At 38.8% G+C, this 26,897-nt stretch overlaps 1 long non-coding RNA gene across 1 annotated transcript; it reads left to right on the top strand.

Annotated features, from left to right (window-relative positions):
• Positions 1 to 1,273: 1,273 nt before the first annotated feature.
• LOC135412481 (uncharacterized) lies at positions 1,274 to 4,654 on the top strand. The gene is made up of 3 exons (XR_010429674.1): positions 1,274 to 1,382; positions 3,736 to 3,838; positions 4,436 to 4,654. It is a non-coding gene; the product is annotated as an uncharacterized LOC135412481 (long non-coding RNA).
• Positions 4,655 to 26,897: the final 22,243 nt, after the last annotated feature.

Raw genomic sequence — 26,897 nt, 5'->3', positions numbered from 1 at the left:
AATGTATAGGAAATAGGAAAGCAAACCACAGAGACTAGCAGAGAGAAGACTGCCAGCTACGGCTGCAAGCCTTGTAGGAAAAATAACATAATGCTTAACTAAAAGTATTCAGAAAGAGAAAAGGGTTATCAATTCATCTGGATTTTGTTTTTTTTTCTGATAGTCTACGACAAGAACACAAGACTTTTGAGTATTAGAAATCTGGTATATTTGTTTATGCTATGCATCTATATTTCTATGCAAATAAAAAGAGCTCTAGTTGCCAAGCCTGCACTTTTTAAAAAGAGGTACAATTTGAGATTTACCATGCAATAACAATATACAAACTCTTTTAATCAATTATCTCAGTTCTTACATTGCTTTTAGCATTATATTAACTAGCACATTCCAGCAGTAATCCAAGATTAGCCTTGGTAGTTGCAACCTTGCTGCAATCAAATCACGTCTTCCAGGATGAGGTTACATGATAGAGAAAAATCCATTGTATAAGGCAGCAGATAGAGCACAAAGTACACACTCCTCAGCTCAGCACAGCACTGTATTTTATCTCCATCTCCTTGCTGTTAACATATGAGATAGAAGTGTTGGAACAAAAATCCATATGCTGATCTGGGGATGCACATCTTCTCCCACTATGGCATAGAAGCAGAAGATGGGAGCTAGTGAGGTAAAATACTAAGAGGAACTTATCCAAGTCACTTTAGTTAATTCTTACTTCCACATTCTTTAATCTCTCTTTTACACCACTGGCAATCAGCTCTCTCCACACCAAGCATTTTGAATTAAGAGTTCAAAAAGATGGTGCAAAGTAATCACTGTATCATATGATTTTCAAAGTTACCTTTATATTCTGAGAGCTCCCTCCACCACCAGAGAACAGTTAGGTCAGAACACAAACACACACACCCTGACAAGGAAAACCTTTCAGTGGGAAGCTGTTCCTGTAAGAAGGCAGTCAGAATATTACACTAGCAGTATATGGTATTTTTGTGAAACATTTTCACCTGATGCCATATTGACAGTGTCAGAGGTTGGGGGTTCATGTTAATATAGTTCTCTCTTCCTTCATGGGGGCTTCTTAAGCAGGGGAAGCCTACTAACCATGCACAGTAGCATGTAACAAATTTGAGAGTGCAATATTCAAGACTGTAAAGCCCCTCCATAAAGCAAGGCAACATATTACATATCACAACCAAAGTTTTACTCACAAAGAGGCTTACCAAATCCTAAAATTCCATAACCTCTTTGCTTCAGAGATCATCACAATGAGGCTGCAGAGGACACACACTGCACCACCCTGACAGTGGTCCATGCTGCATCTTAGGAACGTCATATTTCCTATGATGACCAACTGCACTGCTCCACAGCTGTATGTGACACAGGTATGATAAGCACAGCCATCCTTACAGTTGTGTTTCAGTCATAAACTACTGTACAGAAGGGAATTGTCCATGCACCATCTCCAGGGCCCTCTATAGGCCATACAACACACTTGGTGAAAGCCCCTGAACTCAGTAATACACAGTTTATTGTCCAAGACTGTCATCTAAATATAACAGAGCAAAAACTAATCATTTTTACTGCTGTCACGAGGCTGAGCGTGGGAGAATAGGATGAAGCTGAGGGGAATGCTGACTTTCAATAAAGAACCTGAGACAATATTTCAGAGTGTTTTTCAGAATGTGCAACAGAGAGGCTGCTCTTGAACTGTGGGTTGCTTTGTAGGCTTCAAAGGCACAAGTGTCTACTTCGAACTTTTTTATAGACTACCTTGGAAATGCACATGTTCCCCAGACAATGGGGCAGTACCCCTCATTTCAATATTTTGTGAAAATACAAAACTAAGCAAACACTGTCCTTTCCCTCTGTATCTAGCAACTGCTAGTAGTTTCAGCTGAAATCTGAAGCACATTTAACAAAGCACGAAGCATAGAAACAGATTTATAAAGATAATTCTACAGCAAACAAACTGTTCAAACTTACTCTACACTTCTCAGCAAATATATTTATATACAAAAGTTGGGAGGGGAATTTTAAATTTGTCATTGGAAAGAAAATCCCTTCATGCTATCCTTAGATGCAATTCTCTTATTAGCCCACTGCGAGTTCTGAGTAATTCCACTGACATCAAAACTACAATGGGTTAAAAATATTGAAAAATGTCAGGACAATTTTATCCAATATCAAAACCAGAATAAAAGGATGGATAATGAACAAATTGAGGCAGAGCTTTAGCTGGTATAAAGCAAATTACAGATTTCAGTGTGGCAAGGTTAATTTACACCCACTGTGGATGTTGGTCCATGGTCAGCAACTCCTGTTTTCTCACACTTACATTAACAAACCTGTTAGGAACATGGGAACAAATGCAAAAGTAGGTGTAATGATTAATTTGATGAAACTCTGAATTCATTTACTCATTTAAAGCAATATAGTATACCCTATAAATGGACATTTAAGTTTTTTAAAAAGCCATTAAAATCACAGTAACTACTGAGCAAATTAAAGGCTCTGGTAATTATTCATCATTTCATTACAATTAAAAACTAATTGAAAGCCTAAGTAAATAACATCAGGAGTTTTATTCATGATAGCCGGGAAAAGAAATGTTGAACAGCTAATGTTAGAAAGAGACTCTTGTCCTTTCACTAATGGAGAGGATTACACTACACAATAATTTTTACCATCACCAGCATTTATGCTGCAGCACTAAACACAAAAATCAAAATGATCAGTTGCGGCAAAGAAATCGGAGCAACGGCATTAATAAAACCACCAAGGCCAGCCATCTTGTGCACCACAGGGAAATCCAGTTCTGCACAGTTGGTGTTTTGAGGCACATATGTGACACAATTAGTATAGCAAAATAAGTTTCTCCTTGCTGAAGCATTTACTGCAAATTGAGTCATTAATCTCATTTATAAAACAGGCACGATGGCTAGCATACCGCAATTGGCTGAGGTGATTTCTTCTCATTAGTGTGTGAATAGTTCAGTCGTGTTCACTTAGAATGTGGGTCATTTTAACTAAATATAAATACTTCAGCCCTGAGATCCTGCAAGAACTGTTACTGTATTTATATGAGCAATTTGGAGTTCTAGTGATGCTGTGTGCTAGCACCTGCCTGCACTACACTACAGCCACGGCAGCAGGCATATTGTAGTCATCACTTTAAAGATGAGTCAAAGCTCAGAGGGATTCAGGACTAAGTCCATTGTAAGGCTTCATCTTCTAAAAGAAGACACAAGTACGCTGAGGCTTCTAAATTCAAAGAGTGATTCAAAAAATCCTTGTTGAACTGCTGCCAAAATCTAAACTACCAACGCTCCCAAGATGTCCACCTACTCAACTGTTTGCAGTGTTTGTACCTGCCTGAAACTCCTTGTTCTGAGTACCTGAAACTGCATGTCCTGAGTTCTTTAGCTTATGCTTCCTGCCTCTCCTGACCATATTTCAGAGAATAGGTCTTTTTTCTGCAGAAGTTCTCTATGGTGTTATATCCAGCCTCTTGCCACATATGCAGTCTTGTACAAGTTTTGCAGGGTCAAGGCCAGTCCCTGACAAGTAAAGGACTTCTTTCAGTCCTGAAGAAATGGCCTCCACTTTCTGACAGCAAATACAACCCAGTCTCCATATGTGTGGGCAGGTTTCAGTCTTCTGCCTGGATAGGTAATCTAACCCAGCTCTAAAGACACTCCTTTCCCCTCCTTCATTAGGAACTTCCTTATTTTGCAGACCACATATTGCAGGAATGGAGAGTTCCTAAACCTATAACTTCAAGTCATGAAGGAGATGGCAAATCCCTTGGCTGACTTCTAGCAAAATTCCCTTTTCCCTGGTAAGGGCTTCTCAACATAAAGAAAAGCAGTGTAAAAAATCACCTATATTCCTTGTAGGTCTTTCCTCACAGATTTAATTTTAAAGCCTTCCTCCTCTGCATATATAACCACTTGGATGACTCATGCCACATTTACTTCAATTATATCACCTAATGTAATAAAGTGCCACTCATTGTAACAGATATAGAGAACAGCCCATCAGATCAGCACTAAGAAAATCAACAGCTCATACAGGGAGGAGGGGAAAGAGTACACCCCCAGCACAGGCTGTTTTGATTGCTTTTAATTTAAAACACACCCTCATGCCACCTCTTAGAAGTTTCAGTCCCCATCCAAGAGCTGCCACATCAGCAGAGTCACTCCAGGCTAAGGCGTGGATTCGGTAAAATATAGGACCCCTTTCACTTCAAGAATGCAACAAACTCCAACATGTCATGGCTTCTTTGAGATTCAATAGCCCTTTACTTCCAAAGGGAATCTGCATCATTTAAATAGAGTAATCAAGTACCCAGCAGGAGAGAGATCAAAGTCAGGCCTTCATGTCATCAAAGATAACTCTCTTTTTTTTTTTTTCTGTTTGGGTTTTTTTGCTTCAGAAAAACTTTTCAAGCCAACCCCAAAATCAGCTGGCTGATAGGATCATCAGGCTCCAAAACTTCACGTTTCAACCAAACCACCAGGTTTGCAGAGAGGCCTAAAAACCTCCTGCAAAGAAAAGCACAAGGAGGTCTTTCCTGAACGAGCTGCACTTAGTGTAACAGCTCCACGAAATTAAGTTACTTATTTACCCAGCTAAAAAGGCAGAGGTAAATCCAGACTGTGTAAGCCTCTTGTCTGCTTCCTGTGAATATGCATACAGATGTATAAAAATTGATATATAGAACTTCTGATGCCTTGTCCTAGATTGATTTGTTAGTATTTATAAATGAAAATAAATGTTTAGGGCATTTTTTCACATCAAAGACTTGTGCTCTGCTCGAAAATGGCTCTTCTCTGAAACAAGGGCTCACAGTAGCAGCTGTAAGTGAGGGAACCTGCTTCTCATATGAAGCTCTTTTGGATAAATTGCAATAGTTTGAGGCACAGATGGTCAGATGCAAAGTGCTTTCTACATTCCATCTTAATGGGGTCCTCTGCCTGTGTGAAGCCTCTAGACATTTCTTTGTTTAGTTAATCATAGTACACAATTAATCAAATAGTGAATGTTTGTTCTGAGAGTTTAAAAACTTTAACATTTTGAATACTATTATTACAAATTTTCATCTGTCACTGAACTTTGTTGATTGCACTAAAATTGAAAATGCTGCTACTTTTCTCGCTACTTCCACCCTAAGACGAGGTCAAAAAGGTGATGAATCTCAGAGAAAAGGATCATATCTCACTTACATTTGGAGATCAGTAAGACCCAGAAGATTTGGCTGAAGTCTGAATTTGGGACTTCTGAAAATAGTCCTACAACATTATGGGCAATTGTGGTATCTGAGAGTGGGATTATATTTCCTTACAATGGTCTTATTTTTTTTGACTGAAAGCAGGGCTTTCTCATCTACTCTTTCACCTGGCAATACTTCACTCTGTTTTGGCAATCCTCCTGCAATCTTGGGGAAAGCGGGGGCTAACAACCTTAATCCACTGCTGAATATACTGGCAAGAATTAAGGTGCAGCACCCATTGGAGACCATGAATATTTAGAATTGTAGTCCACTGTGGAAAGTGTTTTCAGCTTGCGCTTGCATTGCATTTCTAGGCAACATACATTTTTTTGTTGCTCAGAGTAAATACAGGGACTCCAAACTATTAACAATCAGAACACTTGCTGTTGTTTGTGAAATATTATCTGACCTACTTCACTGCAGTTTTAATTAGGTATTACTCCCATGCTGTTCTAGTCCCTGTGGGGATTCTACATTTGGCACTGATATAAGTGTTCCTACAGTATGGTAATTCACCAGGAAAGAGGCTGTTCAGAAATACGTCATTCAAGGTGGAGGAGCACAACAGTGGGCTATAGTCTTACCTCATCCATGCCAGCCTCCCTGTTTCCATATCAAGAATTAACAGCACAGGACTGCAGGTGTCCAAAAAGGAAAACATCTAGAACAGTCCTGAATTGCCCCTGACTACAGCCTAACCCCAAGAAAAACCCTGCCATATCAAAAGTACTAAAAGCCTGGGACTGTGCCCAGGGATTCATTACCTGAAAACTTAGGTGTACTGTATTGACAATCCACAAGTCATTTTAACTGTTTAATTTCCCAAAATAGGTCTCTCTGCTTCATACCTCAATAACTGAGATCATTCAGAATGAGCTATTTTTAGTTTAAAAGAAGTTTGTTGAGGAACAGCAGGGCAGAGCTCTTAGATTATTTTTTCTTTTACCCATCAGTAGAACCATGATAGCACAGTTATTTTGTTGTTTCACTATGGCAGTTCAGTTGTATGCTGCTAACTGCAAAAATGTATTCCCTAGGTAGTTTTACAGATTTCTTTTTATTTTTTCCTTTTGGCAAGATAACTCTGTATGCAAAACTTCACTGCTCTATGCCCAAAAATAAGGAGCAATATATTGAAGCAAGAATATGATTCCATGACACATGAAACAGATAGTTTTACACACATCAAAGTAATTTCAAAAGCAATTAAGGATGAAACACGAATCAGGGGAGCCTGTGCTCCCATTGAAGTGTCCCAGGGGAGAACTAACCCCTTAACTGCCACTCTCCTCTAATTACCCATAATACAACTGTATAGGATGCAAAGAAATTGATAGCTATGGTTGCCTGCTGGCATTTGGAAACAAAAGAGTAAGTTAAAAGCTTCCACAGCAGTGAGGTTTTGAACTTCAGAAACATAAAGCATATTTTTGTTAGCTTGTTTCCTTTTTCTGGTCAAAGGGACAGTTTTGGGGCAGTCTTAAGCTGTGCCTTGGATCATGGACCTCACTGACCAATAGCTGAAACTCTTTTCCCCTCTGTTTATGAATTTTAAAAATTATTAAAATCAGACTAAATCTGCCTTTCCTATTGCTAATGCAGATTAAAGTGGCCACAGACAAATCCACTTACAAACTGATGGCACAGTCTGACCTTTCATCCCAGCCGTGGACAGGGACAACTTTCACTGGAACAGGTTGCTCAGAGCTCCATCCAGCTTGACCTTGAACACTTCCAGGGATGGGGTATCCACAACTTCTCTGGACAACTTGTGCCAGTGCCTTACCACCCTCAGAGTAAAGGATTTTTTCCTAATATATAATCTAAACCTGTCCTCTTTGAATTTGAATCCATTCTCCCTTGTCCTGTCACTACAAGCCCTTGTCAGAAGTCCCTCTCTATGTTTCTTGTAGGCTCACTTCATGTACTTGGAAAGCCACAATTAGGTCTTTTTCATTAAAGAAATTGAGGTTCTCAATTAAAGGTGAGTGGTTGAACTTCCAATGCTTCCAAAATCAGGCTTGGATTAGAGGAAACATCATTTGAAGTTGGGAGGCTTTACACCTCCTCTTCTCTTGTTGCAAAAGGGGATACATCAAGATTTGGTAGAATTTCCTTTCTACCTTTTACACAAGACACTAAGCAACAGAAAATGATGGTCTGGGGAAAGAATAAATAATCTGCAAAATAGCAGACAAAATGAGCAGACAAAAATTTTTTACTTAGTAGCCAGATGATTACACACAGTTATGGGTAATAGGAAGGAGTTTATCTAACAATCCCTTTAAAAACACCTCAGATCTATAAGGGAAAAAGTTTTCCTCACGTCATCATCCACACTCTGCATATGTGGTACCTCAAACATGTACATCCCTTACCAACCCCACCTCAGGCCCATTCCACCTCTCTTGCCAACGAGTATGTTTTTCCCTCTCATTCCATTACTGTATGTGCACCTCAAGCAAGGCTAGACTACCTCTGTGTTGATTACCCGGGCAAAACTGGATCTGAACTCCTGTACAGAGAATTGTAGCATTTCTTGCACAAAGGTATGGTCTGTTGGAAGACCAGTCCTTTTTAATAGTCTGTCTTCAGACCAGCTGGACTTAAGAGGAATGGAAGAAGTGAAAAAGAGAGAGGTTGCAGTGTCACAGCAAGCACATGCGCATCCAAGCCAGGACAGCTTGCATGACGTTCACTCACCCCTCACACTGCAGTCCATTCAGCTGTAGGGCAGCTCAACCTGATCTCCACAGCACTTTGGGGAGGGAAAACCAGTAGAGAGCAATTCCAGCTTGCTTTCAGTGCCACCCAAGCAGAGCAGGTACAGACAGTCTAGCAGAATGCAGCCCACTCTGACAGCAGATGAGATATGGATATTACTGTTCAAGTGCAGTGCTGGCTCTAAGGAAATGAAAAAAAAAAAAGTCATTTTAACCTGGGAAACAGGGACAGAGCACTCCTAACTGTGTAAGCTGGACAGCTATAATAATGAGTTACCCTGGTTTGGGACATACCTGTAATACTTTCGTTCACTCATTAGGCTTTGATTTGTCACAGCAGTGTTGTGACAGCTCTGCTTGTGCTGTAACACTTCACAAAGGTTGGGTTACTTTATGAAGCAGTCTTTCTCACATTATCTATAAACACCCAGTTAAACCACAACAGACTTCATGAAGGTGACATAAAATTAGTAAATTTTGAAGCCTTTGCAGGAGGATTTAGTCACATAACTTTGCAATGACATTTATAGGACTCATGTGGCAGGAATCTTACTGAGTTACATGAAACATAGCACAGTAACACCATGCTTCCCCAACAGCAGTCCCACACTTCCCTATTACGCTCCAGAAGAGGGTTTTGGGCAGCATAATTTTGTCATGACCCAGGAGACTTACAGGTCTTTCATCTGCCTGAAAGATGGGCTCCTTTGAAATCAGTAGAAACCCAATATTCTTCTCCCAGATTCCACTGAAGGTTTCTGGGCTGAGCCCAAATACATAGATGTGGGACAGCACTGCTTCTAAAAGTTTTGGTAGGGCAGGATGCTCCACCAGGGTTATGGATCCACTTTAGAGGCCTCAGAGATGTCACCAGCTCTGTCATTACTTTTCCCCATTCCTTTTAGTATCTTCACAAAGTAGGACTGACCACTGGAACTGCACAGATGAGACTGGAGGCAAAAAAAAGTGGAATCAAGGAACAATTTTTAGTAAGCAAATAAGGTGATGATGTTGTATTTGTACCATAGCTCTGTTCTATATATCTATATACAAAAAGCTTTACAGTGAACCTCAGTTCTATCTGAAAGATGTGGAATTTTCTGTCATAAACATACAAGCTTCAGTGGAAAATACTCATTCAGTAAAACTCCCTTTTTTACTGTGTCCTTAATTTTTTTTTTTTTAATACCAATCAGAGACACCAAGAGGTGAAGTACTGACTTGTGGAAAGTGATTTCAATGAATATATTGCCTTCTCAAATCATGAGAGCTGGCTTAAGTCCAATTAATACAGGGTTTGAATGGGTGAGGCAGATCTCTCAGAATTAAAGTTGTCTCAGCTTGATTCTGTTTCAAAAGGTTGGTACTCATCTACTGCATATGCAAATAATCTAAGCATTAAGTTGTGTAGCTGTCAAGTCACTTTAGAAAGGGTTAAATTTAATCTCTGTGACTCCTGATAATCCTGACTTCTTAAACATAATGACAACAGTGCTTCTCTTATCTACCTATAACACACCATGCCATAGCAGTCAGTCTTACACTGATGGAAGTGATTGAGTATAACAAATATGAGTCATGAAACAGGAGTGGGAAAAAAATTGAAATACTATGCTTTCTGTGCTTTTTTTTTCATATCTAAGATTAAAAAATCACCTTATACAAATTTAATCATTGTCTGTTATTTCTGAGATATAAAATATGAGCCATGTCTTGGAGGAAACAGAGGAGAAAGAAAGCAGAGATTCTTAAAGAAATGCCACCCACTAAAGACACCAGAAAATTTACTGTGAATTTTCTTCTAGATCCTAATCTGCATGCAGGGCAATAACAGGCCCTGTTTCCATGGTTCATGAAAGTCATTTTATATTCTCTGTGTTTGGTGAGTTATAATTTTTGAATGAATATGCAACACACCCTAACGCTAGGGCTGACTCCTTCTACTACGAGTATATTTATCCTTACATTTCAATTTTATTGGCATTTCTGATGTCATTGTTGCACGTACTGGAATTCTGACCCAGCTGAACATGTAATAAAAGACAGTCATGCAACATTTTGGTCAGGCTTTGAAAAAAAACTCCATGAAAACATGCCTTCAGGGAGCCAGCAGCAAGCTACTGAGAGCATACCGTGCTTGTAAAGGTGGGCTAAGTACTGAGCAAGGCCTAAGCAGGGACACTCTCGTATGGTCAGAAAAAAATATGTCTGTAATGAGAGAAAGATTATTATGTTTTGCTTTTGTGGAAATATGTTTAGTGAATCACACAAGAGGGCAGTTAATTTCATATCTATATCTGTTGTGCCTTAAGTTATAAATTTCTAGGCAACATTCAGAGAAGAGAGTCATTTATAAATTGACTCATTTCTGTTCCTATTCTGTATTAATGCTTACACTACTTTTCAAGCTACAAACAAATAACCAAAGATGAGAGTCAAGAAACAGAATCTGGGTTGCAGCTGTAAGGGGTGGGTAGAGTAAGCAGCTGCATGTCTTCATACAGTGGAACTGTCCATGTGAGCAGACTTACTCATTTGCATTAACATTTCAGAAGAAAGCTCTTGGGGCATATTATACATTTTGCCTTATGGATATACACAAGATTATTTTATCTTTCATTCTGTCCAAACCACACTGAAATCAATGTATGCCTTGCTTTGACTTCACTGAGGTTGGAATCAAACTCACAACTGTAATTATGAAGGGCAAGGAATGATCATAATGATTTGTGATCTTATTGGTGTCTTATAAACTAAAATGTTCATCTACCGTGTTCATAGCCCATTTCCTTTTGCTTTGTGTAGATTGGAATTGATTCACACACACATCAGTAGAAAATGAGTTTGATGCTCCTTTTTTTTTTTCCCAGTAAATTTGTCCAGAGCAAACAGCTATTTCCTTACCAGAGGCCACCAGCATCTGCCATCAGCATTTGTGCCAGGTCGGGACACTGAAGTGATCATGATGCCTTTTTTACAACTGTCACTAACAGTTGCCTAGAACTTGAGGGCACGTCTTCATGGGGAATTCCATAATGTTACAGCATATGCTACCTGGCACCACACAGAGAACTGGGTGAGAAGAGGGATGGTCACATTCACAATCTTGCCAGCTGCTCAATCTTACACATAGCAGTAACTTGAAGTGATGCTAACCACCGAAGGTGCTGAGTGCTCTGCCAAGCTTTTTGTAGTTCTGGTTAATACTTTTATTACATTTTCAAATACAGGAAGTCCCTAAAGTTCCCTTTCATCTGGTTCCTTGCCACCATCTTGTTGATGCTGCTCCTAACAAGTGCCCCTAACTAATAGGAACAATTACAAATATGCCAAGAGTTAATTAGCCTAACACAAGGACAGGTTTTTTGGCAAGTTTCCCAGGTCCTTGACTGACATCTTGGCATGAGCTCATCACAAGTGCTTCTCTGGTTTGTGACTATGTATGCATATTGCAACCTGGGCAAGGGAAGGAGAAAGAGATGTCCCCCCAGGTGCTATGAGGAATAGTGACAGACAACCAAAAACTAGGTTTCATACCTCTACCATACCTCGACCATTCTATATATGAGATTTAATTATGAATTAGTGCATGAACACAAGACACAAAGCTACCAGTGTGGCTGTGGAGAACATGGTGAACACCTCAGAGATGCTTGGGTGTTCCTTGCAATATTTCTTAAATTGTGAGGGCCATGTGTATAGAAATACAATCTTGTTCAGAATCACTGAGGTGTGGAAATACATGAATGTTACCTTGCTAAGAAGCAGCGTTCTAAACATTTTTGCGTGTTGACATGGATCCATCTCTATTCTGTTCATGCACATATTTTAATATTACCTATCCACAACCATTTAAATACAGAGAATAGCCTTAAAAGATGTAGCCTGTTTCTGGATTTTTGGATATTGTTTTAATATGTCTGCATATATGTCCTTTCACTGCATGTATCCAAGAAAGAAAATCAGATCTCTTCTTTATTTCTAAATGACAGAGATTAGAGAGTTTGCATTCAGAAAACTCTTTGATGGTATACGGTATTCCAATGGATTAAATGGCAGATTCTGACCTCATTATAGGCAAAAGAATGATTTCTACCAGTTTTAATGTCTTTGCAAAGCTCTTCAGACTTGCTTTATAATATTATAACAAATGTAGTAGCAACTAAGTAAAAAACATAATCTTTGAGAACAGAAAGGGATGGCCCCAGTTTCCCTAGGTACTTTCTCTAATAGAACAAGCTGACAAAATAAGGAAAACATTAGTCACGATGCCTGGTGTCAGAGAACTCAGTGACATCACTGTTTAAAAAGCAAACAAACTAGTAGAGAAAAAATACCAGCATTCCCAGAGAATCCATGATCAGTTATTTTATTGTATAATTTTTATGGCCTTTCTCTATAAACACTGTAAAAAAAGGATTTGGGAAATGTAATGGCTGTGAACAGTTGTTCCTTTATTGAGAAAAATAATGGACTGCAAATGCCCCTTCCAGCCTTAAGAGAAAGTTTTACAGTACATGCTTAGGAGGAATGGGTTTCTTTTCCCATATACAAATAAAAAGACTCAGGATTGAGCTATGAGTCCTAGTACAGGTTCTGTCTTTAGCCATACTGGGACCTGCATTATGAGTAAGTACTGGAGTAAACCTGAATCGTTGTTTTATTCGGTTACGATGCCAAGTCTCCCTCCAAACACATAAGTGTCTAGATTGGTGCTCCAATGTGGCTAATTATAAAAAAAAAATAAACTTACTCTCTGGGAGGTAGCTATTTTTATAGCTCATATATATCCATGTAGTGCAGCATGAAGATTTGAAGGAAATGAGTAAGGACTTTGAAGCTGTTTCTCCATCATTTTTCCCACATATTCAAACACCTTCTGATTCTGCATTTGCATTTCCCTCAGTGTCATTTCCAAGTCCACCATGTCATTCTGTTAGCTGAGCCAGAAGCATTTCCAGGTTCAGTTTACTCACAATTTTGTTGTGACTTTATCTCCCAAAAATGTGTATTCCTGGTTTTTGAAGACTGAGTGCCTAAAGGAGAATAAAAAAACAGTGCATGATGATGTGATGGCAGTGATGGCAGAGGATGAGGAGTCGCTGAACTCCATGTTCCACAGTTCTTTACTCTGTAATCTGTTTCATGATGGTTGGTGCTATTGGTACCAATAGTCAACACTACTACCAACCCTTTCCTAGCCTCAGTGTCCCACATCTTAATTTTCTAAACAAATTATGCCTACCAGAGATCCTGTGCTGTTCTGTGAACCACATACACAAAAAAGCCAAGCACATCGTAGGAACCGGTGACAAAATAATTACTTTCACATCTCAGTTTAAAACCTCCCTTAATTATACTTTGTAATGTAACACAATCTACACACTTTTTGATTACATTTTGAAAGTAAGCCATGGCCCTATGCTGTCCAAGGATTTATGTGGGATTCAGGGAAACAAATAAGTATGATTCAAGCTCTTTACACTCTTTGCACTTGTTTTGAATATATTCGCTGTTATGGCCTAAATATATTAGTGGGCATCAGCCCACTCCAGTTGAGGAGATGGTAAGAAGTGTTGTGTTGATGCAGGTCATTTTACTGTGAATGAACTAACCCTCTTATCCATCATTTGTGCACCTTAAAGATTAGTCCTAAGCTTATCTGAATTTGCAATAAGCATTCCCACTTCCTTTTCTCCATGGCAGCATGCATCATGGCAGTATCCTAATTTCTGTTGTATTAAAATATTTATTTCTAAAGGTTGACAACTCCATTACTAGACAAAATATCAAGCAAAGCTGAATTTCTTTCAAGCTCTTTTCAGAGCTCAAAATTTAGGAATTGCTGATCCATGGGTTTAATCCCTCAGGTACTGAATGCTCCAGTTCTAGTCAAGAAAATCACAGAAGGCTACGGGGTTAGGACAAAAGATGTTTTTTTTCCAGTCTTCACTAAAAATTACCTGCATACTTGAAGCTGAACATCTGCCTGAGTGCTCTGTTGGATTGAAACCAAAATGTTTAGCACTTCATCAGGCTGGGTTCTGACAGTCTCAAGGCCAATGATTTTTATAGCAGACAGCCAAGCTATCAAAGGATTAAACAATACAGAAAGAATGCTGAAAATACAAACTTAGTGCCTTGCTTCCTCAAGGAGATGACAATGTGTACCCTTATCACAAATTAAAAATAAAAAAAAAGGTTGTAACCATAGCAGCTGTGAAAGTCAGGCACTCTGGGTACAGGATTTATTATGCCTCTACTTCATCACAGGCTGCATTCATTTACAAAGAAGTCCTTAACATCAAGAACAAAAGAAACAAAATTTCTGTGAATGCTCTGAGTGTGCTGACTGCCTAATGCTTTGAGTGCCACTTCAGAAGCTGAGCTGACAGGAAATAATAATATAATTAGGCAACAATGACCTTCAGCTTGGGCACTTCCCGGCAGTTAACCCAGTCTTTAACCTGGTGGCTCCACTGCTCTTGGAAAGTGCCCCATCCTGAGGCTTTCATGGCTATGACAACCACAGGAGTTCTTAAAACAAATAAATTACCATTTTTATGCGTTGAAAAGTTAAAAACTGAACTGCACATTGCCATGGAGACAGTGCACTATTTAGAACACAGAGATTTTCCAAGTAGAGAGGGTCCAGTTTAATATCCAACAGGAAAGAATGCTTCAGTCTTAATGGTTTTTATAAGTTTATAATCATTGTACTTTGCCTGTAGGATGCATGGAGATGTTAATTGATTCTCTGAAGTCATTTGTGCATTCTGGAGACAAATCGTATCATATTGGAACTGTGTATTCTGCTCTGGTCTGCTCCAGTTTTCACACCACGTGCTTTCTATGATATCTCAGTGTGTTACCAAAGCCATCAGAAAGGACAATTTAAGGCATTGCTTGAACATCAGTCAATGTAAATACTGTAATGTAAATAACTGCTTTGACTTCGCATGCTCTATATAATGCACTGGGTGCCCCAAATTACTGGTGTCCCAACATGGCTTAAATTCTCTTTTTTTAATATATTTTTGGGGAATAGAAATGTTCCACAAGTTTGCGGGTAGATACAACTGGAGTTACACTATCTGAATGTCAGATATTTGTAAAAATAGCATGTCCCAAAGCATTAATGCATTTTACAAAGAAATCTTATTGACTGAAAAAGTCACTGACACTTTCAAATTCCTTAATACTTTATTTTAAATGTTTTTGTCATCTTGACAAGGACTAGAAAACAACATATGAATGAGCTTTTGTTGTAAATATTGATTCTAAAGAAACCTGTCAGATAGAGACTCTGCAGGTAATAAATGCATGAGAACTGAAATAATGTGTGGGTTTAGCTTGCAATTATCACATACAAATGGTTTGGCCAGTGCTTCAGTTTTGTATTACTGGATATACACTCTGCTTGGCAGAACTTTTTTGAGTTGGTTTGTTGCTGTTTTTTTTTTTAAAATAACTTTTTAAAATACACGGTGACTTGTGAGGTAGTTTACAAATGATTCAGTGAGACAGAGCATGATTCAGCCATTGTCAGGATGCCTCAAAGTGACATGTGCTTTCTTGGAGGACACTTGCAGAAAAGTCAAAATACAGTTACCATGCATTCCTGCTGAATATCTAAACATGGCTCTGAAAGGGGGAAGGGATGTAGGATATGAACATTCTGATTTATATACAAGTTGTAGAGGAAAGCATACATAAGGTCACATGCAGAAACTTATTGCAAACAGTGCAATATAGGCTATACCAATAGAAAATGGATCAGTATTCATTTTATCAAAAATATAGTAGACTAGAGATGAGATGCTTGGATTTCATTTGCTGCTCTGCCAAAATTCTTACAAGGCCTTCTAGATCCTTTTCTGTAATGCCTAATCTTTCTCAACCCCACAAGTGTCTGATTTATTTAAATAAACTCATGAACTAGGTATGGGCCTCTTATTTTTTTTTTCCCTTTAAGTGTGAAACAATAAGGTGCTATACAATAACATATGACAATGGTCAGCTCTCAGGTGAATTTATTATATAGTGCATGCAAAGGCATTACCTATTAGCTACTTATTGATATTCTCTTAAAAATTTCTATATAAAATAAGCTATAAAATTAGCACTGCATTGCCCTGGATATGAACAAAGAGTATTTTTTCAGCTGTGCTATAAACCGTTAAAAATATCTATCAAAACTAATATGATAAATCATTATCAGCAATGAGTCAAATTGAAAAAATCAGAAATTGCCCTCAAAGTGTATTGAGCAACTTCTCTATTTGAGAGTGTTGGGCTCAGCTCAAGAGCACCTTGGGCTAGGGTTGTCCTCTGACTGAGGAGAAAGATCTCTTTTCAGAAGGCACTAACACTTGGGAACTGGTAGCACACGTGTATCTCAGATTGGAAATGAGAGAAGACAAGTGGGGAGATGATCCAAAGCCACTCTCTCCCCACACGGGTAACTCTGTCATGCTCGAAGGATCTGACTCTGAGCACTTAAGGTTATGCCTGTGCAGCAGGTGGCTTTATTTGCTCTGTACTTCACAAAAAGCTAAGACCTTTTAGCCACAGTTCATACAGCACGAGCCTGAGCTAATAAACTCTTTTCCTACAGTAGCAGATTAATATGTTGAGTTGGAGCACCAGCAGAATGAGCTCATGTCTGCCCACGAAAGCCCTTTTAAGTATATCTAATATTGGTATCCGAACACAAGCACAATCACAATTAGCAATACCAATTCTTTATTAGCAGAGGTTGCCTGTCCAGACTATGAAAAATCATCACATAACTGCCAGAGAAATATGAAGCTCAGGTTGAACACAGCCCCAGAACAAGATACCTTGCTTGGGACTCTGCCAACTTTTGTTTTATCAGCATTTAGAGCTGTTGTCTTTGTCGAAAGGAAACAAACACCACTGAAACAGAAAAGAGATAAAATGAGAACAGTGATAAGGACTTCCCTAATTACTCATATTCTAAACTTTAACTCTGATGGTGCATTTCAGACTCACCTTAGGGCAAGTAACTGATGAGACTTGAAAGTATCTCAAAAGAAGCAGGAGCGATTCTGCAAATCTTTCAGAAAGATGCTGTCATTTACCTGCCCTTTACATTATCTTCATTTGCTTCCATCACATCAGTAAGCAATTGCTCTCTTTCTCACACACAAGCGATCTCTGTCCTTGCAGAGCAGGAGAGCGTGCAAGACCACAATGGAAAGATCACAGTTATCTTCTTATATTTTAGTAGAGGAAAAGGATTTTCCAAACACGTCAGCTCTCCAGAAACAATGGTACACGGCATTCAATAGTTATTCTTGAACTCAAGAGAACTACGAGTCCATGCTCTGGGAATGGCACCTGATTATTCTAAATGGAATCTAGCAACAAGTTCATTTGTGGTAAGGCTGCTGCCAAGAACAGACACCTTTCTTTTCCCCTCATCTGAAAGGGAAGGTGATGACAAAGCAAGTCAAGGGGAAATCACCAGTATAAAGATTACTGTTTCATCAACAAGATATGAACAAAATCCCTCCCCAGACATTATGGTGGAAACAGCGGTAGCAACACGTTGACTGAGGAATGGGAAAGATTTGGCACCAGCAGAGATTGTGAGAGCTTTTTGCCAACTGTAAAACATTCTCTGGTCCAACCTGCCCTCATGTTTGACTCACAAAGTGCTGCTGCCACTGCTTTGGCTTAAAGCTTTTTCTCCATCTGTCTGAACAGAAGATGAAAGCTCTGAAACAGTGTCTTAAGGAAACGTATTCTAGTTATAATCGCATGTTTTTCCATCTTGAATGTTTACAGGATCATATATACCTTCCTAGACAGGTCATAGATTCCATTAAGAGAAAAAGACACTTCAGTTTACCTGAAGCTTGCTCTTGAAATTTGCTAAAAGATAAAATGTTTTATTTTTTCACTATCAAACTTTCACAGTACAGAGAGTATCAATGATTGCAACCTGGGCCTTGTATCTGTTTCAGAATTTTACAGTAATCATTAAGACTTTGGCTATATAGTTCACTGCAGAAGGAAACAAGACAAATGTTACTGATCTATTTTTTTCCTGACTGAAGCTTTGAAAAATCAGCAACTGTAAAGCCAAACGTTGTTTTCATTCATTTCACTTAAGACATGGTTCAGCAAATTTTGAGCCTAATTTTGTGTGTCTAAGTAGATTGACTGATCTTAATAGGGCTACTCAGGTATATAAACTAGACACATAAATATTTGCAGAATCAGGGCATAAATATCTCTCAAACTGACAAGAGTATAAATGCTATCAATTTTAGTGGCAGGCTCTTGTAGTTTGAGAATGATATTCCCCAATTTAGTGTTCCCCCTGAAACATTCCAAATCATATGCCTCTCACTCACATCCCTCTCCCTCTCCCCCTGCAGAGGGATTGAGTGGAGAATTGGAGGCACAAAGGGTGAAGACCACTGGTTGAAATAACAACAATTTACTGGAAACAGCAATGAGATAAGGAACAGTATCAATACAGGAACAATATCAAGAACAGAGGGAATCAGCACTCCCTCTGCATGAAGGGGCCCCTTCCCCCTTCTCAGAAAATGATTGTGAGGTGATATAAAAAATCCTCCAGGTTGTGGCCATGTCCCCTCCTGGCTACTACAAAAATTAAGCCTGTCCTGTCAGAACCAGGACATGCTCTCAGGTTATACTAAACTGGAAGGACAACTCATCCCACCAGATTCAACATCTGGCTCCTGGGTAAGTGTCCAAGGTAAAATATAGAAGACAAAACTCTCTGCAATACACAGTAAAATCTTCACTAGGAGGCTGAGAAAGTTGATTTTTTTTCCCCTCTATTTTAGCTTGCCTTTGGAAGCATCTTCCTTTTCTTCTTCTCCAGAGGCAGGAATCATCTGTGCTACAGATTTGTGCAGATTTGACCTTCCACTCCATCATTCCACCATTTTCTTCTTTATATTATAAAATTGCTAGTGATACCCATTATTGCAAGACCCTTGCCACTGCTAATAAACAGCAGGATGCCACTCTGCATGTAGTTGCCTAAGGACACTTGAAGTGACACCAGCTGTATCTCCCACGGTATTGGGGACACACAATAATCCAGAAGCAGGATGAAATTTAGCCCCCCCACATATCAATGTTTTTTTAGAGTCATCAAATCTCCATGTCTCAGCAACAATAAAACTAAATCATATTCCTGGTGTACAGATGGTTGGTCAATGGTGACAACTGAATTTCAATGTATTCAGGCAAAAGGAAGTCCGGTTTCAAAACTGCTTTTCAGACTTCAGCTCTTAAGTAATGAAAACAGGAAGAAAAGAGGGAAAAGGACTGGAAGATGAAGAGATTTTAGGAAGAGGTACCTGAGTTTGCATTCATTTATGACTGGTCCCATCTGTCACGTCATACGGTGACATGAAGCACAAACTGATTTCTAAAAAAGAGGATCTGTCTGCTGGTAGTATATGATCCATTTGGGACTTTTCAGAAAAAAAAACACGTTGAAATGCCAGAATTCAGAGGATCAAGGGTTCCTTTTCTATTATTTCAATGAAACTCACTAAATTACACGAAAAATACTGTATTTGCATTCTGGCATTTTCAGCTTTTTAAAGGTATGTGTAATCAATAAAAAACTCATTGCCCAAGAAGTGATAATTTCCTAATTCTTGGTTAAATCAGTTACCACTCTTTTAAAACTTGTGATCCAGATCAACTCTTTCCTGTGTCAGATTTGCAACTCAGATCAACTCTTTCACATGATCAGTTGAGGCAAAAAGCACAGGATAGAGAAACATCAGGTTCCCTCAGTGAATCCTTAAAACTGTTTAGTTCTATTATCTTCTTTCTAATGTTTTATCCACTGTTTCTGATAGCTTGGGAGACCACAGAAGGAAAATTCTCACTTCAGAGAATACGTGAAATAAATGTTGAAGCTAATGGGGTGATTCTTGCCCATCGAAAAAAAAAAAAAGAAAAGAAGCATCTTAGTATACGTCCTTAGGCCAAGTAAATGATGTTTAGTGTTAGTTCTTAATCTTCAGCAGTGAAAATCTATTATATGTACCCCAGGGCTAAAATGAATCAATCAGGCATGTAAAATATTGTTGACAGTGACAAACTCAACCTGCAAAGAATCAAGAAACAGATTCTCTTCCTTTTAAGATTTTCACATTATGTCCTAAAAAGTGCAAATGATTTCCAAGTCTAGAGAGTATGCTGTGGGTCTGTAAACCCACCCCAAATAATCCTACCTCCCACTCACTGAGTTGGCTGGTTTAAAAAGGAACCCATTTCCTAAGGCTCATCATACATGCTCAGAGAGCTCCACTGACTGCACACTGCAGCTTTCCTCTAATTGCACCTCCTGCTCCCAGGCCTAATTCACTTGTCTTTTTTCCTCAAGAAGAAAAAGCTTGGCAGCCCCAAAGGTTAACACAGCATTTTAGAAAATCTTTTACTTATTAACAGATGACTCCTACTAGTTTATGGGAAATATTAGATAATATGACCACTAATGTTCAGGCTTTAGATGTCAATACTTCCAGAAGCCTGATAGAAAAATCTCACCACCTTGCTTGACCTCTTCAGTTTTTCATCCTGTAACATCCTGGTGTGATATCACAGCGAGTAAATTTTTCTCTTTGTGCTTGGCAAGCCTCCAGATGGTTTTTAAGTCACTTGTTCAGGCAAAAGAAGAATGGTACATTTGGGATGAAATTATCCTGGAGGGCATTGTTGCAATTAGAGAGATGAACGGCCTTCGGCTTTAATTAGAACATTAGGTACACTTTTCATATGCTTATTCAGAGGAATCCAGCTCAGTCAGCAAGGCAATGTAGTGCTACTAAGTCAATACCTGTGGAACTTCAAACACTGCTTCTAGAGAAGGGGTCTTTTCAACTCCATATTTACTTAAAAACAAAACACAGCTTAGTAGGAAGACAACATCCCAATTGTCATAAATATTCCTGCCTCATTCCTTTCAGCATGTTAGAGCTGCTTTTAAATTCACAATAGAATAGTATTCTAGAGAATGCTGCACAGGCATGAAAAGCGAGATTAGGACATTTATAGTACAGTTATAAGTATACCAATGCCAGATAACATGCAATTACATATCTCAAATCTCATTCTAATAGTGAAATTGTTTTTGTGCTACTTGAACAGAACAGATATCTCTTCTTTAAACACTGTTACTTTCCTGTGCTTTTCAAGCTTCATGAGATAACATTTTGTGTTACATATCTACAGCTTCACAAACACAAAAATAATGAAAGAACTGTATTAAGGTCATAAAGACAAACTCTCTTAGGGGAGGAAAGGAAAAAAAATAAGGTTGCCCCAGTTCAGATTCCCTTTTCTATGTGAATTATGATATACCCTTTGATGTTACAAGCGTATTTTTCCACAGTATTTTTCCTGCCTCCTTTTGTGCATAGAATGGACTGTGCTCACTAGACAAGCAGCAGTTCAATATTTTGGTTTCTGCTTGTTGTTCAATGTATTGCCCTAGGCCTTATTTAACTGCACATTTACAAATGTGGTTCTGAAGACAGAATTATTAATTTCCTCCTGGGTGTTTCTGTGGTGCTCATCATTAGTGTATGTGAGTGCTTCACAAACATTATGCTATTTATCTTCCCAACATTTTTCAGAGGCGAGGAGACAGAACCATCCCTGGTCTACAACTTTCAGTTCACAGCTTTCAGACTTTATTCTCCTCTTCTTCCTCCACCACCCCTACACTTCTGTCCTTTTCCCTCTTTTCATGTTGTCACCATATGCCTGCTTCTTCAGCAAATTCCAATTCTCATTCCTGTGGTGGGGTCATATTTCTGGTATTGGTGCCCAGCAGGGACTTTTCTTAGAAAGAGGAAATATAATTCTTCCTTTTTGTTGCTAGCACTGACATTACATGTAACTACTAGACAGGTTGTTTCAGTCCTGTATTAAACCATGCCCTATCCAAGCAGAAACTTTGGAAAACTTAGCGGTCAAAATTATGAACCTTGTTGAACTTCAGCAAACCAGATATTTTCAGAGGCTTATAGTTCTTTTTTAATTAGACATTATAAGAGCATTCCTACCAGAAATTCCATGTTCCACTAAAATTTCAGTCTCACTCTGAAAGTGTAAGTAGTAGAATCTTTTGATGACTCATTCATTATTTTTTTTTTAATAAAAGGAAAACTCTTTTGTCATATTTCAGTTGTAAAACAACAAAACATTCTTGTTAAAACTTATATATATAAATAAAATTTGGGTGGTCCTGTTATAGAAGACCCTGGCCCCAAACTAATTCTTTGAAGAGCTATAACACCCTACTTTCAGTTTCTTGTTGCAGGAAGTGCTTGAAAACTTTGATTATAAAAACTGTTATCAGCCCTAGCTCTAATACATGAATGTACACATATAAACTTCATGTGTCTGTGTGTCCATTCTCATAACAAGGGAAAAAAAGGAAAGAACCTAATAAATGGACTCGTACACTCACAGAAACATGAGCGTATGCATACAAATGCCTTTAAGCCTTCATTTGGTTAAACAAAAACACCCAGGGGAATTCTGTAAGGGAAAATATATAAAGCAGAAAACCCCCTAATTTTCCAGGCAATTTATTGCATCCTCTCTCAAATCCATATTCCAAACATTGAGTCCTTTCACAGCTCTTGAAAAAAACGAGCTAGCTCTTGTTAGTGGTGGACAAACTCAGCACTACAGTAGAGCTGAATTTTTAAATGCATGCATTACTAAGAGGGTTAGCTGCTGGTATTCTCATGGTAATTACAATATGCATCTTAAAATCTGTCTGTACCCTCTGTGTCCACTGTTATTGTGCCCCTAAATCCCCCACCCCATCTATTAATAATAATAGGCTAACAATATTTAACAATTATATAACATTTAACTTTGTATCAGTATTGTGAAAGACCCAGGTGGTGGTGATCATATGTAGGGAGCTGCAGGACACTGTCACTAACATGCAGGGCAACACAGCATAGAGCCTGTAGCCAAGTGGTTTGTTTGTTTGTTTATTTGTTTGGAGGGTTGGGTTTTGGTTTTTTTGTTGTTTTGGTCTTTTTTACACAGATGAGATCAAACACAGTGTCAGACTCCCGCAGGACCCTCAGGCTTCTGACATTATTATCTTTCTATACAGCAGGATACTTACTTGGATAACAGCCGTACCTATTGGACATTTCTTCTATCCAGCCCCTGCATCCCAAGTGGTCCTACGGCCTGGAGCTGTCTCTGCTTGGCCACCTTGGAGAAATTTAGGAGAATTACTGTAGGAACAAAGCACAACAAAGCAAAAGAATAAAAAACCCAACCAATCAATCAAAAAACCACAAAAACCTAACCAACCAAACCCACCACAAAACCCAAAAATACCCAACCAAACAAAAAAAAACCAAACCCAAAACAAAACAAAAACACCCACAAACAAACCAACCAAAACCAAACCAAAAAAACCCCCAAAACAAACTAGTATCTTGATAACTGTAAAGATCTCCGTCTAACAGAAATGGGATATTTTGATGCTAATAAGCTTGAAACCCCTCAGAACCAAAGTCAGATTAAAATTACTTCAAAAGCAAGTATTAATTTACAAAAGTACAAAGCATACAAAGACGTGTGTACTTTGTCTGGAAAAAAAATAGATCTCTTATGTTTTCAACTTTTCAGGTTACTAGACATTCTCAGACTTTTAGCAGAGGTTCCAGCTCTCTGAGCTACATTCCCTAGATCAAGAAAAGACTCTTGGTCTAGGGAAATAGACTGGGTTTTGCCCTTCTAGAAGGGAGCTTCCTTGAGGATTCATTGAGTTTCTGAGTTTTGGTTTCATTTCCCTGTCCTTCTTCATAGTATTATTTTTTATCAGACTATTAACTACTCTTACCTCTTTGGAAACATCCATATGTCTGACAGGTTGCACACAGCCATCTTTTGTGCTTGAGTGAGCCAATTGTTAACTTCTTGAGCAGTAAAACATCCTTCTGACCAAGGAGACACTATGTATCTCTTAACATGAAGTATTTCAATGTACTAAAAATGCATAAAACTTATCAACAGATTATTACATATATAAAAATGCATTAAAATATAGATGGATAAAATACATGTGGCACAGTACTGGCCATGTGACTGAAATTAGATTACAAAAAAAACCAAAACAGCCCCAGTGGAGTAGATGGGTTCCTAATGAGTTTGGAGACGTAAGGGCCCACAGCTGCCTGACGCCATGCAGAAGGCTGAACAGGAGGTGGAAATACTGTGTGCAGAAGCTGCAAGCCAGGACCTGAATAAGTGAGTTGGGATGAGCATTTCTATCCCTGGGTGCTGGTCCAAACTGAGCCAAAGAGGCTGGACCCCTGAGTGGCAAGAGTGTGTCATGTACAAGGGTCTTTGAACAGAAATCATACTATGAAAATTGTTATCCACTTTCCAGGCCCAACTCACTTGGTAAATATATTTCAGACTATGTCACTAAATGAGGCAATCATTTCTTTGTGTCCACTTTACCCCTAATTCTACCATGGCAATATGCCAAGCCTTATCCACCTTTCATACCCGAACAGAGTATGGCTTCTTTGCACATAACTTTTCTAAAAAACTGTTTTTCAAAAGCCAAGGATATATTGCCTAACCACTGATTAACTTAGGCTAAACTACATCCCTGCAACCTTAGACTTGAACAATACCAAGATACATCAGAGTGCCCACTAATAGACTTCTAAGTGCACTATTCTGAAGGCTGAAAATTACACAGCACAGCAACACGCTTGGCTTACAAGGGATTTCTGTAGGAGTTAGATGCCAAAAATTTATTGCTTTTGACCCCTCAAACAGTTTAGCACAGGGTCTCAGCACTCCTAAGTATAGTTTTGCAAAAGGGAGAGAGTGCTGAGGTGCTGGTAGTGCAGGTATTCCAGCAGCTGGAGGACATTACCCAAATGTATTCCCAAGGACACTGCAGCTGTACTCCTTCACTTTGCCTTGACCTTTTCCTGTGGACAAAGGATAAACCACAGGAGTTTCTCCCATGGCACAGGTATTGATCTAACTCCTCTCTATATGAAAAAAAAAAGTTGGAAGTAGTTCCTTCCATTACTCCCATCAGAACTACTGTCAATCAATGAGAACTTTATGTTTCTCACCCATATGTCCAGCAGAGGGAATTTTACTATGTGATGTACTCTTCTCTAGCAGGAATCAGGCCCTCTATCAACCCCACAAATACCTTTGAGGCTAGTACAGCACACTTGTTGCTGTATCCACAAATTGGCCAGAAGCAAATAACAGAAAATATTTTTTTCTGCAGACTTCTTCAATACAAGCAACACGCTGTAGTATTTTATTGATTTTATTGTTGGTTTCTGTGGAAACAGATGTGAAGTTAATTAAGATCAAGGGTTAGAGCTGATAAAAATTGGTATTTTCAATGCAGTTCATCTATCATGCACATTCAAATTAGTTTCCCCAACAAAATATCTATTGTAGAGAAATGGTAACAGCTGAATCATTTAAGAGAAGTAAATTAAACTTGTTAGAATGAACTTAGAGCTGCTAAAATTGTTTTTTGTTTATCCTGCTCAAAAAGTTTTCCTTTGATAAAAAAAATAAAAATGATTTTTAAATTTTGGATTTAATCACCAAAAGATCTTTGTGATCAAAAGCAATTCTCATTACAATCTGCTTGCCAATGTTCATTTCCATTAATTCATTTTCCCAAGGAATGTGTTTTGCACTGCTGCTAAAACATTTGTTTAGGTAAAAGGAACCACTTCTTTGCCTCAGATGTTATTAGTGTGAACTCACTCTACTGCAGGTAGCAAATGAGCTGACTGCCCTCAGACGTTCCTTGTGAGGTGGTGTGCACGTGCCAAACCTTCAGGTAACTTCAGCTCTTAGCAGAAGACAAATGTGTCCTCACTTTTTACAACTAGTATCATGAAGAGACAATTCCCAAGTCCAGATTACGGTAACAGTCTGCCTGTGTTTTGACAAAGTTGTCCGAAAACCACAATTAAAATGCTCGTGGTTCGGAGTTTCCCTGGTGGCTCCACATCCAAATACCAGTGCATTTAACCACTTGTATGTGACTCAACAGATTCTTAGTGCCTTGTGTTTGGAAAGATGAGCCTTCTTTACAACTCCATCAAAAAGCAGAGGGGGAAATGAACTCCTTGACCTTCCCACTCTATGCTAGCTACACCTTAATCATCTTGTCAGCTCACAGTGTGCCATATTTTCTGAAATGGAATGGGAAAACAAAATGGAAAATCTTGGATAACACAGTACATTACCCTTGAATCATGTTTTCACATTTCAGCTTCACGGGGAAGATCCTTTCCAAATAAGCTTGCAATCAATAAAATGAATTAAATTACTGTGATATTCCTAACCCTTCAAAATGGCATCAAAGCCACAGGAGAGACTGGTTTGTATCAGATACAGTAGGAGATGTAAGCTAAGATCTGAATTCAGTGTTTCTTTGCATTTCCCCAGAATGGCTTTAGAAATGTACCAGCCTCAGCTGAATCTCCCAAAGGGCTGCAGTAGCACATGTACCACTGGGAAGAGATGCTTCGTCTCAAAGCTGGTTTACTCAGTCCCTTTCTTCTCCCCAGTGTCACCTCTCAGTTCCACCTGTGCATCTGTTCATCTGAGTACTCTGTGAACCAGGAAGATGAACTGACATTCAAAACACAAGCAGTCACTTCAGGTTGGCTTTGACATGAAGGTTCAGTTCCAGAAGCAAGCACAGGAAAGTCTAACACAGGAAGACGAGGAGGAGAGAAAATGCTAATCCATCTTGTTTGTCAGTCTGTGTATTTCTAACCACTGTCTGTTTATATTATGGGCATCACTATATAGTGCCAGCTATATAG

The sequence above is a fragment of the Pseudopipra pipra genome, chromosome 3 (assembly GCF_036250125.1).
Source record: "Pseudopipra pipra isolate bDixPip1 chromosome 3, bDixPip1.hap1, whole genome shotgun sequence".
Lineage (NCBI taxonomy): Eukaryota > Metazoa > Chordata > Aves > Passeriformes > Pipridae > Pseudopipra > Pseudopipra pipra.
This window is presented reverse-complemented; position numbering and strand designations above follow the sequence as displayed.